A 17,183-nucleotide genomic window follows, 5' to 3' on the forward strand; every position below is an offset into this window, starting at 1 on the left:
AGCCAGTAGATTATGATATACTTTATGCAGAATACAGACCCATGTAATCGAAAGTCATTTATACAACATTTAGAGGCCACGGTGACTTAATTTTATGGATGACATTCTCTGAGACCCCAAAAACAATGTGAGAGGGGAAAAATCGAGCAGAAAAGAAGTAACGTTACACTATAAGATGATATTTGCCAAGGACATAGAGGATATATGACTGGTGAGAGTACTCATAAGGGCAGTTACAACATACATGGCATTGGACTCCATATTGATAAGCATTCCACTGAGCTGACACTAACAAATCTCGCCTACCAATGCTTATGTTATAAGTGAATAACAAAGCTTTGAGTTTCTATCTCCAACACTTATAGCTCTTTCCTCCACATCTCGAACATTGATGAAAGATCTAGTTATCTGTAACAGGTCTAACCACCACATTTCAGGCATTATAATCATGATAATACAAGAAATTAAAAAGGATCTTAAACTAAAATAAGTTGCTGTCATCTACACTATACTTCTGATTAAAACAAATTTTTGAACACCTATATCTTAGGTCGATCACCCAATAATTTAAATTGTATAAGTCATGAGCTTAGTGGATCTGGCATAAGTTGTAAAGATACAGAACAAGTCAATACCTTATCACAAAGTAGTAATACACCTAACAGTTGAATTTGTTTAACCATGCCAGTACTAGGAATCACAATTTTCTGATGTCATTTGTTACAAGTTTGTACACAACATGTGATGGAAATGTATACTCCTATAACTGCTTTCACCTCTCTCAGCACGTTGGGAGCCATGCAATGTTGTCAAGAAATAATAGTTTTCCATACATCACAATCAAATTTTATGGAACATTCGCTCAGCTGTCCCTACAATTTTCACATTTTATGTATTGTTAAGGATGTATCAATAGTGAGAAAAAAATCCCTACCTCCACCTCTTTAGTGCATGGCAATCCCCAAAAAATTGGTCGACGGATATGCCGTTCACAGGTTCTATGTGAATAATGTGGCTTAACCAGCATAGCAAGGTGACCGTAAAGTTTTTCCCATCAACAGTACAAAACCCTTTCAAACGGTCTGAATTGATACCCAATATAACAACAGAACCAGTCTGAGTACTTTTCATAATGCTATATGTCCAGACATGTGCAGCTTCGCTTGGCAGGTCACCTGTCACGCATGGACAATACCAGAATGCCAAAAACAGTATTCTACAGTGAATTCTGCCAAGGCAAAAAAAAAGAAGAAGTTTGAAAGAGCCAGAAGTTCATCTGCGACAAATGCAGGAGAGCTTGCAACTCTGGGATAGGACGGCTCAACTCCTTCTAAGTAATTCTCGACAACAGGGAATAAGCCATCATCACTACTGTACACAAGCATACAAAATATTCTTGAAATCTAAGTATCAGAAAAAGTAATATAACCTTTCTTTTTACCCAATAAAACAACAGAACAAATCTGAGTACTTTTCATAATGATATATATCAATCGTAGGAAGCAATTTCAATATTTCTTTCAAGATTGCTTTATAAATCTTGAGATGTTTTAAACAATCTTGAGACTTTTTAAGAGACATCTTGAGAGGAAACATCTTACATCTTGAGATTTTTTCAAAGCATCTCGAGATGCTATAAAAAATCTTGAGATGTTCTGAGAGCATCTCGGAAAAATCTTGAGACTTTTTCTTTTTCATCTTGAGATTTTATGAAACATCTTGAGATGGCAATGAAAAATTTCAAGAATGTCTCATAAAATCTCAAGATTAAACATAAAATCTTGAGATCATTGAAATAAATCTTGAGATCATTAGAATAAATCTTGAGATTTTGTCATTTTCAACGAAGCGTGAAGACCCCCGCTGGGGGTCATTATGATCCGTTGTGTAATAGAGAAGTGTTTCACAAAATATTGGATATATACCTTTAAGATTTAAACGGTCAGAAGCATTAGTCCAAAGTGCTCTGCTCTGCTTATCCCTTAGTCTAGATATTTGAACGTTGGGGCACCACACAAGATCTGGCAACTAGTTTTCTTTACCCTATCGATTTTCTCCGATATCATCCTCACATCTTTTCCGTTGTCTACTCTTCATTCTTCCCCACTGAACGATCTCTTACATGATAGCTCTTGGCTACTCCCGATGGTTGTGACACGTGGCCGTACCAGTTCAGTTCCCTTTTCTTTACTAATCTCCACTGTGTTAAGGAGGTCTCCGTACGTTTGCACTGCTGGATGGTTGAGTACGAAACAGGGACAGTATCAGAAAGATAATATGCATGTATGTTTTACCTTTGCCAAAAAGATTATGTTTCTGATAGCGTTTGCAAGTCTGTGTGTACGTGTGTGTGTGCGTGTGTTGATAAACAGCATAACTCGAAAAGGATGAGATGGATCGTATTGATAATTGGTACGGGGTCGGTCTTGATGAGACGTGCACAAGATCATTATCTCCATGAAAAATGGAGATACAGTGGGGTTGTTTTTATGTGTGTGTGTGTATGTGTGTGTGTGTTTCCGGACTACTGTAGTCAGCATAACTCCAGAACCTCTTGATAGATTGCAATGATATTTGGTATGTGGGCAGGTGTTGGGAAGCTGAAATTCAAGGTCGATTTTGGGCCCCCTGGTATGTGACCTTGGTACTGCAGCAGAACTTCCGTTTTTCTATCTTTTGACCTGGACATGCCATGGTCCTAATTTTTTGGTGGCAGATAGCTAGTGATGTAATGGAGAATTGGTGTAGGTGTTGGCCCCCTAGCAGCTTGCTCTGGAACTGTGAAAATCTTCCAAGGAGAATAACTGAACAAAGGAACGACGGATTTCCATGATATTTAGTATGCAGGTAGCTTAGACGGAGATGTACATAATGAAGTGCAAATTATGCTAATTGAGACTTAACTTGAAAACTTTATATTTGTGGCATTTGAAGGTTTCGTGAAGGTTAACATAGTAAGATATAAATCATGCAAATGAGGACCTACTTTGCACAATTCTCACGTCGCCGGTGTTTTTTTAAACACCACTCTTGTTTATTCTGCCATCTTTATTCAGGGTTGCCAACTCAGTGATTGACACTGCTTTACAGCGGTGCCCTGCGTTACAATAGAATAAACCAAGTAATGTACATGCAGTGATATAACAAACAGAAAATTAACATATACTAGAAAGGCAACATTTGCGGGAGCAAATGCAACATGTTTCGCCCATTTCCCTCCCCACGCAAAAAGCGACTGTGGCATAGAGGCTAACGTTTGTTGTATGTCTGCAATGTTGGTATTTGAATGAATAATTGAATTGAAGACCAGTCAGAAATGGATCTCTCCCAATTTGAAACCCTTTGCATGGATTGGCTCTTCCAGGCACCCATATTCATATGAAAATGCTATTATTTTTTTAGTACAACGCTACGCCACACATTTTGTTTAATGCGCTATCGATCAGCGCCGATATTCAAGACTTCCCCGCGGCCCGACAGTGTAGACATGTAACAGGGGTTTACGCGAGGAGGTTGAAAATTCTTACTGATAGGTTTACGTCATTTTTAGCCAAAAACTTTAAACAACTACTCAAAGCAAGGGCCTCCTTGCTCAACGTAAAGTTTCACGCACTTCACAACTCTCTATTGTTAATATTAATGTTATTGTCAACGTCCCGACACGGGATGTTTCCTAAGGTGGGAAACGTTGGATACTTTGTGTGCACTATTGTGCGCACTAGTGTCCAATCTTGGTGACAGAGGGGTAGAAAATTTGTGTACATAGCGAGGAAATGTCAGGTTTTACCATAGTGTCCAAGCTTGCAAACTTGTAGAAATCTTTGTTTCCATGCAGTGTTAAAATAAGAAAAACACCGTGTGTGTCGACAAATACCACCAGAAAAGTTTTGAACCTTCTGAATTGCACTTACATAACTTCAGTAGGACACAACAATAACTTACAACACAAGGATGTGAGCCAGGGAGCAGTGAAGTTGTGTCTTCACCTGTCAGAGTACTAGTAGTGCCCCTAATTAAATTGACTATTTCAACCAATCAGGTTGAGCTTGATAAATCTGCGCTCTCTCATTGGCTGACCGAATTAGTCCACCCGGCCAGATGAATAAAGATGTGACCTATAGGTCAGTGACCCCATATGAGGAAAATAGCCGATCTTCTTCCCAAAATACCCTCTAAAATCGTATTTCGAAGTATTGTATGCCGAAAGTGCGAATGGGATTCTTTAAATATTTGTTCAATGTACCACCATAGCAAATTTCAGGTCATTTGGATGTATTTCAAGAGCACGGGAGGCCAAAATGTACGTTTTTGGTCAGAAAAACCTCAATAAAATCACTTTCAAGGTCAATATCGAAAAAATTAAAAAATTCTCCCAGGGTATTTACCCACTCTACCTGTATACCAAATTTCAGCTCAGTTGGTGCAGGGACGACCGAGCTGAGTCGATTACAAGATTTGACAGGAGAAAGAAACCATACGAACACAATATGTTGCGCCCAAAAGTATGATGGGCTCAACATAAAAATAATAATAATGATCATAACGAAAACAATGACAAAATGGTAACAATAGTAAATAGACTATTCACGGAATAGTAAATAAATGATTACAATGATAAATCAAATGCAAATCATAATCCAAATCATAATCCAATTCGATCCTCATCGTCTTTGAATGCCGATACAGTCTGGCGATTTTCCGGATATCCTTCAAAAGGGCAGTTTAGAAGTAATAGTTGAAGGATGGGCGGGCGAGTTTGTGGGGATATATCAGAGCCCCGCCTCCCAAGGAGGTTGTTGGCGTCCCGAGGGCATAGCCCGAGGATGCCAACAAGCTCCGTGGGAGGCGGGGCTCTAATACACCCCCACAAACGAGCCCGTCCATCCTTGAACTGTTTTAGAGCACAGCCATCTGTCCGAAGCAAAGCTAAGCATACATATTGGGAAATAGTTTGACATATACACTGAAACAAACACAATATGCCTAGGAATGTTTGGGTTAGTGATTCTCTTTTTCTTAGAATAATCCCCACTCCACATGTGGTTTTACTTCTGTGGTTCAGTTGAGGTGCCAGGCGAGTACCAAGGAGTGACCATTATTTCCTCTCCCTTGAGGCAGAGGTGCTTTAACCAACCTGGGATCTGGTCTTAGCCAATGGAGAGCCAGACTTTCTGTTCAAGCACCTCTGCCTCAAGGGAGAGAGGTGCATTAACTAACTTTGGCCATGTGTGTGGATTTCAAACAGCAAAATACCCGCTCCTGATTGGCTAAGGACAGATGGTTGTGCTCTAAATTAAACTGGAAGGGTTTTCAAGAGTACACTGGCGAGCTTGAGACGTTGGATCTTCATCTGAAGAGGAGCCTTGGTAGATTAGCACCGGTCTGCTATCCTCAGCAATGTCATCAGGTGTAATTTGTAATGTTTTCGAAGGAACAGGCCACACAGGTTCCCTCCTGAAGCGTTTCTGCCCGGATCCAGTACGCTGGAGGTGCGCTGGTGTCAACCTCGAAGTCGAACCTCTCCCCTCACGGGTGACACAATGATGTCGTCCATCATGTCAGTGGGTTGATGTCCTGGCCGTCAGAGGCAAAATTTTGGTCGATATGTCAAATGGAAATCTGAGACGTGGCAAGACTGAAGTGGCAAGAATAAAAGCATCTTTTGTTTGGGTTGTTTGGAGCTAACATGGCTACGGTTTAAATGTATGACGTTTGTAATCAAACAACAAATCACATAATCGATGAAGTATGCCTCGGGTCTCGCTTACTGAAAAGACCTACTAGATAGTTAACTAAATTAACACGTTAAATGTCAAAAATCAGAAGGTCACAATGTGGCAGACACTCTAATAGACAGACAGACAGACAGACGGACAGACACACGCATACACTCTAACGCTGCCCATTTTATAACTTCATTGGCGGATGTAAAAAAGCAATGCATGACCGTGCCTCAAATAGAGCCTTGCATGCCAATTATCGAATAGATCTAATGAGGCAGGCACTTAATTAAGACGTGCATTTTTAGACTGATTTTTCCTGATCTCATTATGCATACGTACGTGCGGCAAAATCTATGGTCGCAGAATACAGTTTTTATTCGCGACCCTGGTCTATGACGTGGTACATAAAGTAGTACGGCCAGAATTCTTCAAGACCCGGTAGAACGCTGCATGTGAGAGAAATCCAAGTATAAACTGTGCTGTGTGGTGTAAGAATATGTTGGCTTTGGGTTTCTGTAAACTTGAACCAGGGCCCCGCGGGGCACCCTGAAACCACGGGGCCCCCCGCGGGGGGTGGCAACAATGTCTGTAATAAAAATCTAGTACATGCTGTAATAAGCCAGAATGTCCCATCGATATCACTAAAATGAACCCCACAGCACACTCAACGGCACCCACTCCACTGTTGCTGCCTCTCGACCTACCAGCGGTTCACGTCCAGCAGGGCAGAACTGTTCTATAGAATTATGCGTAGCTCCGGATCCTCCCTTCGGTACCGCGAGAAACGCACAAAGAGCCAACACTGTTTGTGAAGATCGTTCGCCGAATATGTCAAATTCGTCATGTAGTGGCGAACATGTCGCGCATTGCCTTAGGGACTCGGGCTGAAGAATCGGCCGCCTACAGCGAAAACAAAACAGTAGAGATCATGGCTTCCTTTTTATGTATATTAAAGAGAACGGGCAAAGCATAATTCGAAGGTTCTTTACGCCGTAATCGGGCCTTGTTTACGCCGGTTTGGTCATGATACACTTCGTGCATGGGTGGTTTCGTCGCCGCGTTGCCATGCCAACGGCACGCGCACCACCAGAAAATTGGCGCCGGCCTGCCAGCGTGCCAATCGCAACGCACGGTCAGGGACACACCCATCGGCCGGGCGGCGAGATTTCAAAGAGTTTATTATCATTAACTCCGCCCCGTTATAAATAACAAAGGAATGAGGTCAGTGCACGGCAGTTCTGACATCTAGTGTCCAAGCAGACCCAACGGTTGCAAAGACGGAGCCTGACAACTTCTCTGGCTGACTGGAGGTTCTCTGGCTAGCTTGTACGATTTTGGCACCGTGGAGATCTGCTTGGAGATAACAGACATCAACGTTCTATGGCTTCAATGATCTGAACTGCAAAGCTACTGCCTTTGTACAGGCAAGGTCATAACATGTCCTTGGTACAGGCGACGCGAACATGAACGTCGCTCAAATCGCCTCCACCGTTGTCACATGGTCCAAGGAGGTTATATTTGCATGGTCACAGTGAATGCCAAGATTTAGCTCCCGTTGCGCGAAGGCAATTTTGCGGGTTGTAACATTCGCTATGAATTAAAGACTGCGCTTCTTCCACTCACCACTCAGCGTATTATTGTGTTAGTAAACATGGAAAACCCAGGTTACTACGTGTTTTCTATTCATACTTGATAGGTAATATCCTTGACCTTGTCTAATGTACACTGCATACTTGTGTGTATTCGTGTCACATCGTGTCACAGTGAAGCAAGCCGGAAGCCAAGACTCTCCGAAAACGTTTTTCGTCCGCGGGGCCCCCCGCGGGGCACTGGCGGGGCCCGGTTTTTACAGAAACCCGTTGGCTTTGGGACTGTATGATTTGGATTATGAAGTTTTTTTCCAGATTTCGTGACGTCAGAGCTACAATGTATTCGCATTGAGCCAAATTGGACGGCCACACCTACAGGACACTGCTGGTCAATTCGATTCAATTCACCCCAATAAACCCCGAGAGTTGCATTGAATCTATTCGAATAAATTCCGAATTGGGCTGTTCATATTCAGGAAAATCTATTTGAAAGAGAGCTCGAGTGCTATAAGCCTGTCTAAGCACACAAAAGATTACGACAAAACGGCTGTCGAGTTCCACACGGCTACGTCGCAAAAAAAACTTTGTTCCAGCCAATGAACACCGTAGTTTGAATCCTCCCATGACGAGGCCAGTCTGTTCCATTCAATTTTTATTCCGCTGTCTTCCAATGCAGGGTTATCGATGCTTTTCATACAGTGTTTTGAATACGTTAGTCTGTCAAGTTTGCATCTCTGGTAGTATTATTGATGTTGCAGTTAAATCATATTGATGTTGGATCAAGGTTTTATATCACTCTGCGGATTAAGGTGATCAAGTAGCATTAACTACGCATGTGTGGAGCATTCCACATATAGATTCAAGGAATTCCCGAACTATTTGTCAAATAGCCACATAATATACTGTTTGGCGCATTCCTGAAACACCGTAAAAGATAAATTAAAATAATCTTTCAGATTCCATACACCATATTGTTTTAAGTTTTATATTTCATAGTTAAACTTCAGCAGAAAGCTTACAGTGCTCAAATTTCATGCATCATGCACAATGTATTCTGAATCAGGTTTACATGGTGCAATTTAAAGGTCAATAAATCTAAAGATGGGACCAAACATATTTGACAGATCAACAACAGTGAGAATCACAACACATACACTGTTTATTGTGCTCGGCCATTGGTCAGCAGGGATGACGTCATCACCCCCACAATGCTAAGCGTTATGTTCCCTTCGTTCACTTCGGCCATGCTCCTTCTACACGTCGGACCTCTTGCTCTACCCCCGACCAAGACAGAAACCTGCCGTAAGAAGTTCGGGAGGCCGGCGGGAGATGTGACAGTGGACTCCCGCAGCGGTGACCTGGTGTGTCGGGGCGGTCGTTTGGTTTGCGTCGGGGGGACGTGGTCCCCCGGAAGGTTTGCTGTAAGCTAGCTCATGTGTGGACGCGTGTTTTTATTATGCCCTAATTGGAATTTGTTTTGAGACGTATTGCAGGGGCAGATTTGTCTGCGGCGTGCCACGTCTTCTCGCCACACGTGTGAATTTTCGACCTGACTTGAGCGGGACTCTCAATTTTCTTTGTCTGCGTCCTCTGATGTATGTTTGTGTTCGTGTTCTTGTGAGTTTTACCGCTCTAGGTGTGAACAGAGCTTTGGCTCGATACGGCGTGCGAGACTCGGAGGAGGCAAGACAACGTCTTTTTGAGAGTGTTTTATTTCAGGGTACGAATCCGGTGCCATCCTCCGTGTAGGAATTCCGGCTGTGTTTCCTACTAGCGTTGACAAGTGTTACAGGCCGGGAGCTAGACGATTGTTGCGTTATTTTTGTTTTGTGCCCTTCAAGTTAGATTTTTTCAGGTGGGGATAGTGCTACTTGGTGTTGAGACGGCTGCTGGCCTGAGTTTGGAAGATGGCCGCGACCAGGGCGTCTGGCACGGGCGAAAGAGAATCCATCGCCATCCTCCGCGGGGAAAGGCCAGGGGTTCCCAATTCCAGCGTGGTCGGGCGTCGAGTTTAGGGTAGTTTGATATTTGTTCGCCATTTTCTTGTTTCTCGTGCTTTGACAGGAAAAGAGCGTGGCGTACCCCAGCTGGGCGGCACGTGCATTCTCCTGATTTAATTAGGTGTGTTGCTTTGTTATGCATTGTGGTGCGTGAGTGCAGCGGCTGTGTGTACGAGGTTGGAATGTGAGAATTTCATTGTTGCTTTTTCCGTGGTTGGGAAACACGAGAGAAACAGTTGTTGAAGTGTATGTGAGCTCCGGTTACCCCACGTAACGTCACTTGCTGGCATGTGGGGGCCGGGCAGGGTGAATCGTGCGTATGTTGGTGGACCATTGTACGTCTGGGGCCAGGAAATTTTCCGGGAGCCCATCTAGTTCTGGTCCTTATGTCTCGTTTTGTGTTTATACATAGACTTCCTGGCTCTCCCTTCCTGGTGATGACGTTTCCAGTGCAGCGGGGAATAGCGTGTCGCCTCCGGACCTACAAACGTCAAAAGCAGGAGGGGCGAAGGACCTGAGGATCTAGGAACATCCCTGCCCGGCCCAGACACACGTGCGCGGTAGCCCACAGAGGATTGCGACCGGCGATGCAGGTTTTCTTCCTCCTTTCTGGTAGTTTGTGAAAGTTGCTGTTAACCGTTTTGAGTATTTGTAACGTTTGACGTTTGTTATTACGCGACGTTTAACGATTTTTATTACGCGAGTAATGTGTGACGTTATCCAGTGCGATGGGGTGCCGCGGGAAGCTAGATTCGAGATTTACGAGTAATGTGTGACGTTTCTACTATTTACGAGTAATGTGTGACGTTATCCAGTGCGATGGGGTGCCGCAGGAAGCTGGATTCGAGATTTACGAGTAATGTGTGACGCTTCTACTATTTTACGAGTAATGTGTGACGTTATCCAGTGCGATGGGGTGCCGCGGAAAGTTGGATCCGAGATTTTACGAGTAATTTGTGACGTTATTCAGTGCGATGGGACGCCGCGGGAAGCTGGACCGAGATTATTAGGAGTAATGTGTGACGTTATCCAGTGCGATGGGGTGCCGCGGGAAGCTGGATTCGAGATTTTACGAGTAATTTGTGACGTTTCTACTATTTTACGAGTTATGTGTGACGTTATCCAGTGCGATGGGGTGCCGCGGGAAGCTGGATTCGAGATTTTACGAGTAATTTGTGACGTTTCTACTATTTTACGAGTTATGTGTGACGTTATCCAGTGCTATGGGGTGCCGCGGGAAGCTGGACTCGAGAGTTGTCGAGTGATGTTTGATGTTACCCAGTGCCGCGGAGAGTTGGACCGAGATTATTTTGAGTAATGTGTGACGTTATCCAGTGCGATGGAGTGCCGCGGGAAGCTGGACCGAGATTATTATGAGTAATGTGTGACGTTATCCATTGCGATGGGGTGCCGCGGAAAGTTGGATCCGAGATTTTACGAGTAATGTGTGACGTTATCTAGGGCGACGGAGTGCCGCGGAAAAGCTGGATTCGAGAGTTGTCGAGTGATGTTTGATGTTACCCAGTGCCGCGGAGAGTTGGACCAAGATTATTTTGAGTAATGTGTGACGTTATCCAGTGCGATGGAGTGCCGCGGGAGGCTGGACCGAGATTATTATGAGTAATGTGTGACGTTATCTATCGCGATGGGGTGCCGCGGAAAAGCTGGATTCGAGACTTTACGAGTAATGTGTGACGTTATCCAATGCGATGGTGTGCCGCGGAAAGTTGGATCCGAGACTTTACGAGTAATGTGTGACGTTGTCCATTGCGATGGAGTGCCGCGGAAAGCTGGATTCGAGATTTGACGAGTGAGGTTTGATGTTATCCAGTGCGATGGGGTGCCGCGGGAAGCTGGATTCGAGATTTGACGAGTGAGATTTGATGTTGTCCAGTGCGATGGGGTGCCGTGGCAAGATGGATTCGAGATATTACGGGTGATGTGTGACGTATCCAGTGCGATAGGGTGCTGCGGGAAGCTGGATAGTCCGAGGTATGATGTTCAGCTTCTGTGTGAGTGCAGGGTAACGTTACCCAGGGCGATGGGATGCCGCGGGAAGCTGAACTATCCGAGAATTCTTGACAGCCCTTTGTTTGAGTACGGTGTGACGTTACGCAGGACGACGAGATGCCGAGGGGGGCTGGCTCGACTTAGAAACCGCGTAGCTAACTCGTGTCGGAGCACAGTGGGTCGTCGTCCAATGCGACGGGATGCCAATGGATGTGGGACGGTCCGAGGAATCGGTGCTGACGTGAACTGTCTACAGGGCGTCCAGTGTCGCGAGTCAGCAGTTTTGCTGACCATAATCTGTAGGGGTCGTCCGACCCCAGAGAAATTTTGTACGCTGCCGCTGATCCTTTCGACATGCGTTTTTAAATTCCCCAGCGCTAGGTGGCAAAAGGGTCATGTGACGGAAATGAAAGGGAGTTAGAAGATACCCAGGTTGCAGCTTGGGTTTACAGGTGCCTCAACGTGTATGACGTCAGAGCTTTTTGGCGAGGCATCAGGTTGCATCGTTCTAAATTCCGCCGGTACGTCTTCTAATTTTTTCGTTGTCACGGACGAAGGAATATCGGTCGGTTTTGGAGGGAAGACTTCACGTATATGTCTAAGAAGAATTCAAGTATGTGTTCAAGTTGTGAGGGGGAGAGAAGCTACCCTCCCTGAGTAAGTCCAACAGCCCGGCGAGGACGGCGGGCAAAGAGGCTGTAATTTGTGACGAGTGTGGAGGACAGTGGCGTTCCTCACCCCTTTTTCTCACTCGATGCCATGAGGAGAGCGGAGGTTGTGTAACGCACACGTGAGGATAGGGATACCATCTTTGGAAGAGTCGCAACCTAAACCTGACCACCTCAGGGCGTTACGGTGTAAGTTATCTCGTTAAGATTGGTGAGCTGTTGCCGTAGACCTAGGAGATGTGGCATAAGAAAGAAAGAAACTGGTATATCCTCACTGGCAATTCGCGCCTTCAGACGTGGGAAAGTACGTGACGCAGTTGGTCATAAGGTGCAGATGCACGAAGAAGCCATTATGCCTCTATTCTGTAGGAGATTTCATTTGTCGAAGCTGGGTTATCCGTAAGTGCTTCAAAACGGGGGTTGCTCGGCCAGTAGCAGCTTGGCCAAAGTCAACAATGTCGATCAGGTTGTGGCGATGGTCATCAAGAAGCGGGAATCGCACAGTCCTGTGGCTTTTGGTGGACGGGTTCTCGCGCTTGACTGGGGTAAGGATCGTGAGGAAATAAGCCCAGGGCAAGGAAGTAGTCGAGGTATAGTCAAGGCAGTCATGGAGTTACGGATGGCCTGGGGTACGGTACCCCCGTACGGATCACGGTAGATATGGGTGGTGGAATTTCAGTGGAAGGCATGGAGTTCAGCAGGAGGCTAAACATCCTAGTTAATTGGCATCCATTGGCATGTGTGACCGTAACCTTGCAGCGACGGACGTCATACTAGAGAAGTTGGTTTTAGAGAACCCCAACACACTTTTTGACCGGATCACGGCATAGGCAGGCACAGCAAAGGAAAGGAATGCCTCAGGAGTTTGTGGGGCATTCCCAAGGAAAAATTTTGTTTTTGGAAGAAATCCAGTATCGCCTAGTTTTGGGACACACCCACAGTTATCCATGGGACGTTCAGCTGAAACTTCCGTCAGCCCCAGCGGCTGCCAGAAGAAGGGCGTTCTCTGAGGCCGAGTCGTCTGCGCGAGTGCGCAGAGAGCCGCGTCATGATGTGACAATAAGGGATCTCCCCTTTCTTGTGCCATGAGGATGACGTCGCTGATGACACGTCACCTTCGGGTCACTTTTTTATCACGTCTTGGAACCCACGTGACGACGGCTTAGCTTACCAGTGACCTTATGCGACAATAAGATCAGAAATGCTGAACGGGGCAGTTGCTCAGAATGGTATGGTCCGACCAAGCTTTTGGTTCAGGACGGGAAAGTGTCTCGACAGGGGACAGTACATGCTTAGAGTCCGAGGTAACAGGTTGTGTCGGACCAGGAGGACAAGCCTGAGCGGTCTGAACAAGGTGTTGTGAAGTTCCCACCTGGAAGGCAGGACTATCCCTCACGAGAGGATGAATTTGTACTAGATATCCCTATGGGTCGGTAGGATTGTTGTGATCGGGGTACATGTGACTGTCAAGGTTAATAGGCCAGAAGGGGAAACTGATTATCTTCAAGTTGAGTAGCACGGTAAGAGATAAGGATTTGCAAGAAGCAAGTGGTTGGGGAAACGAATATTTTGGAGTGGGAGTAGGAGCAGGCACTACCCCAGTATGTTACGCCTGTCATTTTCATCTTCCTGCCGACCGTTGAATAGATCAGGAGTGCGGCACTGCAGGACGGCAGCTAATACGATGACGGAAAGGGAGAAAGGTTTGAGAGATTAGGAGAAAGAGGAAATGTTTGGGAACATGGGGGACGCCTTCTGCACTGTAGCGGAGGATTACATGAGTAGATAGACTCAAAATGACTATCCCACCCGAGAGGATGAATCTGTGCAATATATTCCTATGTGGCTGTCGTGATCGTTGCGGGTACTTGACGGTCAAGGTGTAGGACAGTGGGGAAAAATTAATTATCGTCAAGCTGAGTTAGCATGGCAAGAGGAAAGGCTTTACAACAAGCAGTGGCGGCTAAGTAACAGTTGGGGCACAACCTTTTTTTCTGTCATTTTTCGCTTTCTGAGCTGAGTTCAAGAGTTGCAGATAGCAGTAATGGTGACCGTCAAGGTGGACATTCATTCCTGTTTGTATAAGCGTTACGGTATGTTTTGTAGTCCAGTCAGGCCAGATCAGAAAGCCCACAGTGTTCTATAGTTCTGGACGTCTCCTTGTATCTAATTCATCAGGTGGGGATTGTTCAGTATAGTGACAGGGGGGTTGTTGGTGGCTCCACCTGGCTTCTGTTACTGGGGATAGCACCAGATGTTGTACTGGGGAGAGTACATTTCTGTAGTAGTTAGGGCCCTAGCATGTGTTGTGTAGTCATGGATCAACCCATAGCACAGGCCAAGGTTTAAAAAGGGCCGGGAATCAGCAAGTTCGTTGAAACACAGCAGGCACTTGAGAGGGATGAACGAGCAAGGGAAAGCCTCGGATTCTCAGAGAAAGCATGAGCTGGAGATTGGAGCTCTGAAGTTGCGTGGCGTGGGCCAACAAGTGGGAAATGGTCAGCTGGGCGTCCGCGTTCTGCGCTGTGGTGACGGGAAAGGCGTTATGGATATCCGGGTGCCGATGCCGAATACTACGACGAGGCCAGGCTTGCTTGCTTGCTTATGTCGAGACTTTCCAGTCTCAAGTCGAAAGGTTCCGAAGGGTCAAACAGGCCGTGCTAAGAGGTACGCGTTGACGGAGGACGGGTTCCGAAGGGTGTTTAGAACGGAATTCTCTCAGGAGCCTCCGAGGGTGTAGGTTCTGACCGATACATGTACCTGGCAGCTATCTACTAGACGGGTGGCTTGGACTGTACGAGACGCCGAAGACGCATCAAGCGACGTGTGCTAAGATGGTCCATTAGCAGCTCCTTGACTCATGTCCTAGGGATCGAAAGATGTGGCTCCGTGAGAGGAGTCGCTAGAGGAGATTGGACATAAGGTGACCGACCAGTACCTGATCGCGCACGATAGAAGTCTGGCGGAAGGTGTTCGGCCATGCAACTCACCAAGTTCAGGAGAGGGTATGCCCGCCAGGATGCCGATGATAGCGGCTACGGTGGCTTCATGGAGCTTGAGGGAGGTTTTCACGGGACGTGTTACCACCGCTACGAGTCTTAGGTCATCTAAAGCAGACTGCCCAACCTCGAAGAGAGAGTCCTCTAAGAAGAGCAGGTCGCACAGAGTGTGTTTGTGCAGGGGAGAGCCCGACCCTGGGACGCGGATGGAATCTCGGGGGAAGGCAGTAGGTACAGCGGTAGGGGGCGGTTAATGGGTAATTCAAGGATACTTGTCATTTGTCAACAAGAAGTTCGCAGCGAGGGAGGCACGCTTAAGGACGCTATATAGCTTAGGCAGGCCAATGGAACCGTCGCTACGATTCCTACAGCCAGGGCAGAGCTTGAAGTGGATGGGAACGCGAGAGAGGTACGGGTAGACTTCGGGGTGATGAGCACACTCTACCCGGTGGTAGTTGGCAATAACTAAGGAGGGGGCGTCGTCTCAGGTAAGGCACGTTCGGTAACAACGCAGGAGAGTCACGGGAATGAGTTGGAGGAGATCAAAAGGTGTGTTGGGAAGACGGAATCGGCAGTGCCACGGTACCACATCCCAGGGAGACGCAAGCAAGGCTATCCAGACGCGAGGTGTCCTCCGACGGCAGACGTGAAGAGCAGGAGTGTCATAGGGGAGATGATACAGAGGCTCATGAGAGAAGATCCAGTCTCCCGACGTGGTCGTCTGCGTTGGCTGCGGAGGCAGCAGGAGCTCGTGGGTGCAGCGGGAAGGCGTGCCAGACAACAGGAGTAAAATAAAGGTTATGCATGACTGACCGTGTAAGCACAACACCAGCCGGCTGACAGGAATCAGGAACCTTCTCATACGTGGGCACCACTGTTGTTCAGGAGAACGACAGGGTGATTTTGAAAAAAAAAAAAAATGTAGTACCATCTAACGTACTATGACCAATTAACGTCCGATTTATTGGAAACGCTACTTATCTTAAAACCGCGCGGACAGAGCCAAATGTTAAAATAAGGGGCAGAGATATCAGCTATTTTAACAAGAAAATGCATGGTCTGTAAGTTTTTCTCCGCCTGTTTAACGCCGTGCGAGCATGCAGTTATACTGGGTTACGCAATTGTTTGTGTTGTGAATCTCCCCGACATCAGCAGCACGTGGCGTTCACGTGATAAACGTATGGCCATGGGTTATGCCGTTAAAAGATGTATCATCTGAGCGGGGGTCGCCAGGTTGTATCAAACCTTCCTAAAACTGGCAAGAGTTTCAAACCTCGAATCACCATGGATAGTCTGAATGTTAAAGAAAGGTTTAACGTCAGCTATTTTTAAAATATACTAGATATCGTGTAAGTTAGAAACACATCATGAAGTACGCGGTGTCGAATTACACATAAAATACGTCATGCATGACGCTTCCGTGCAACTTGTTGTTACTGGTTCAGGAGCTTATTCTATTATATCGCTGGACGTAAATCTTTTTTTCATTGTTTTGTATAAAAGGGAGAGATGGCTAAGGATCATATTTATGACGTTCTTTGTTGCTCATGAGAGCAGGCTTTGGCATAATACACCGTGACATGTAGACATGACCCAAACTGGACGTAAACTGCTCCTGCACGTAATTAGGTCATTACGTTAGGGTTTCGGATGCTATGGTAAATCGCATTGGGTCGAAACGCTGTATCCATCTGTGAGGAGTTAATAGATAGAATTTGTTTGTCGGGAAAAGAAGGTCAGTCGATATTCTACATATCTAGTAGGGGTATCTTTCCGAAGCTGCCTATGAGACGTGCCGATGTTAGGTACAGGTAATATGGACCAGACGGTTAATAGATTTATGAGATTTCCGGCACGGTACATGGTGTCATTTGTAGGTCAAAATCCTCAATCAGTCACAGTTTACCAGGGTTTAATACCCAGTCATGGAAAGGGGCAGAAGTTCGGCCGCTACTTAGAACTTGTGGACCACCGGTGACGTTGAAGACAGCCGTTCATTCAAACTTCGGTTACCCCTGGTATCGGGCACAGAACTAGGTAGTATGGTCCATGATTTTCTCGCAATCTGCAAATGGATTGGTTGTCAATCTCCCACCGTATCTTTCGATCTAGCCGTTCGGCCACAACTGAGAGAATGGAATGGTCTCCAAGTCCAACCGTGGACCGAGGACAGGAGTACTCGTATACATTGTTT

This window comes from Branchiostoma lanceolatum, chromosome 14 (assembly GCF_035083965.1).
Source record: "Branchiostoma lanceolatum isolate klBraLanc5 chromosome 14, klBraLanc5.hap2, whole genome shotgun sequence".
NCBI lineage: Eukaryota > Metazoa > Chordata > Leptocardii > Amphioxiformes > Branchiostomatidae > Branchiostoma > Branchiostoma lanceolatum.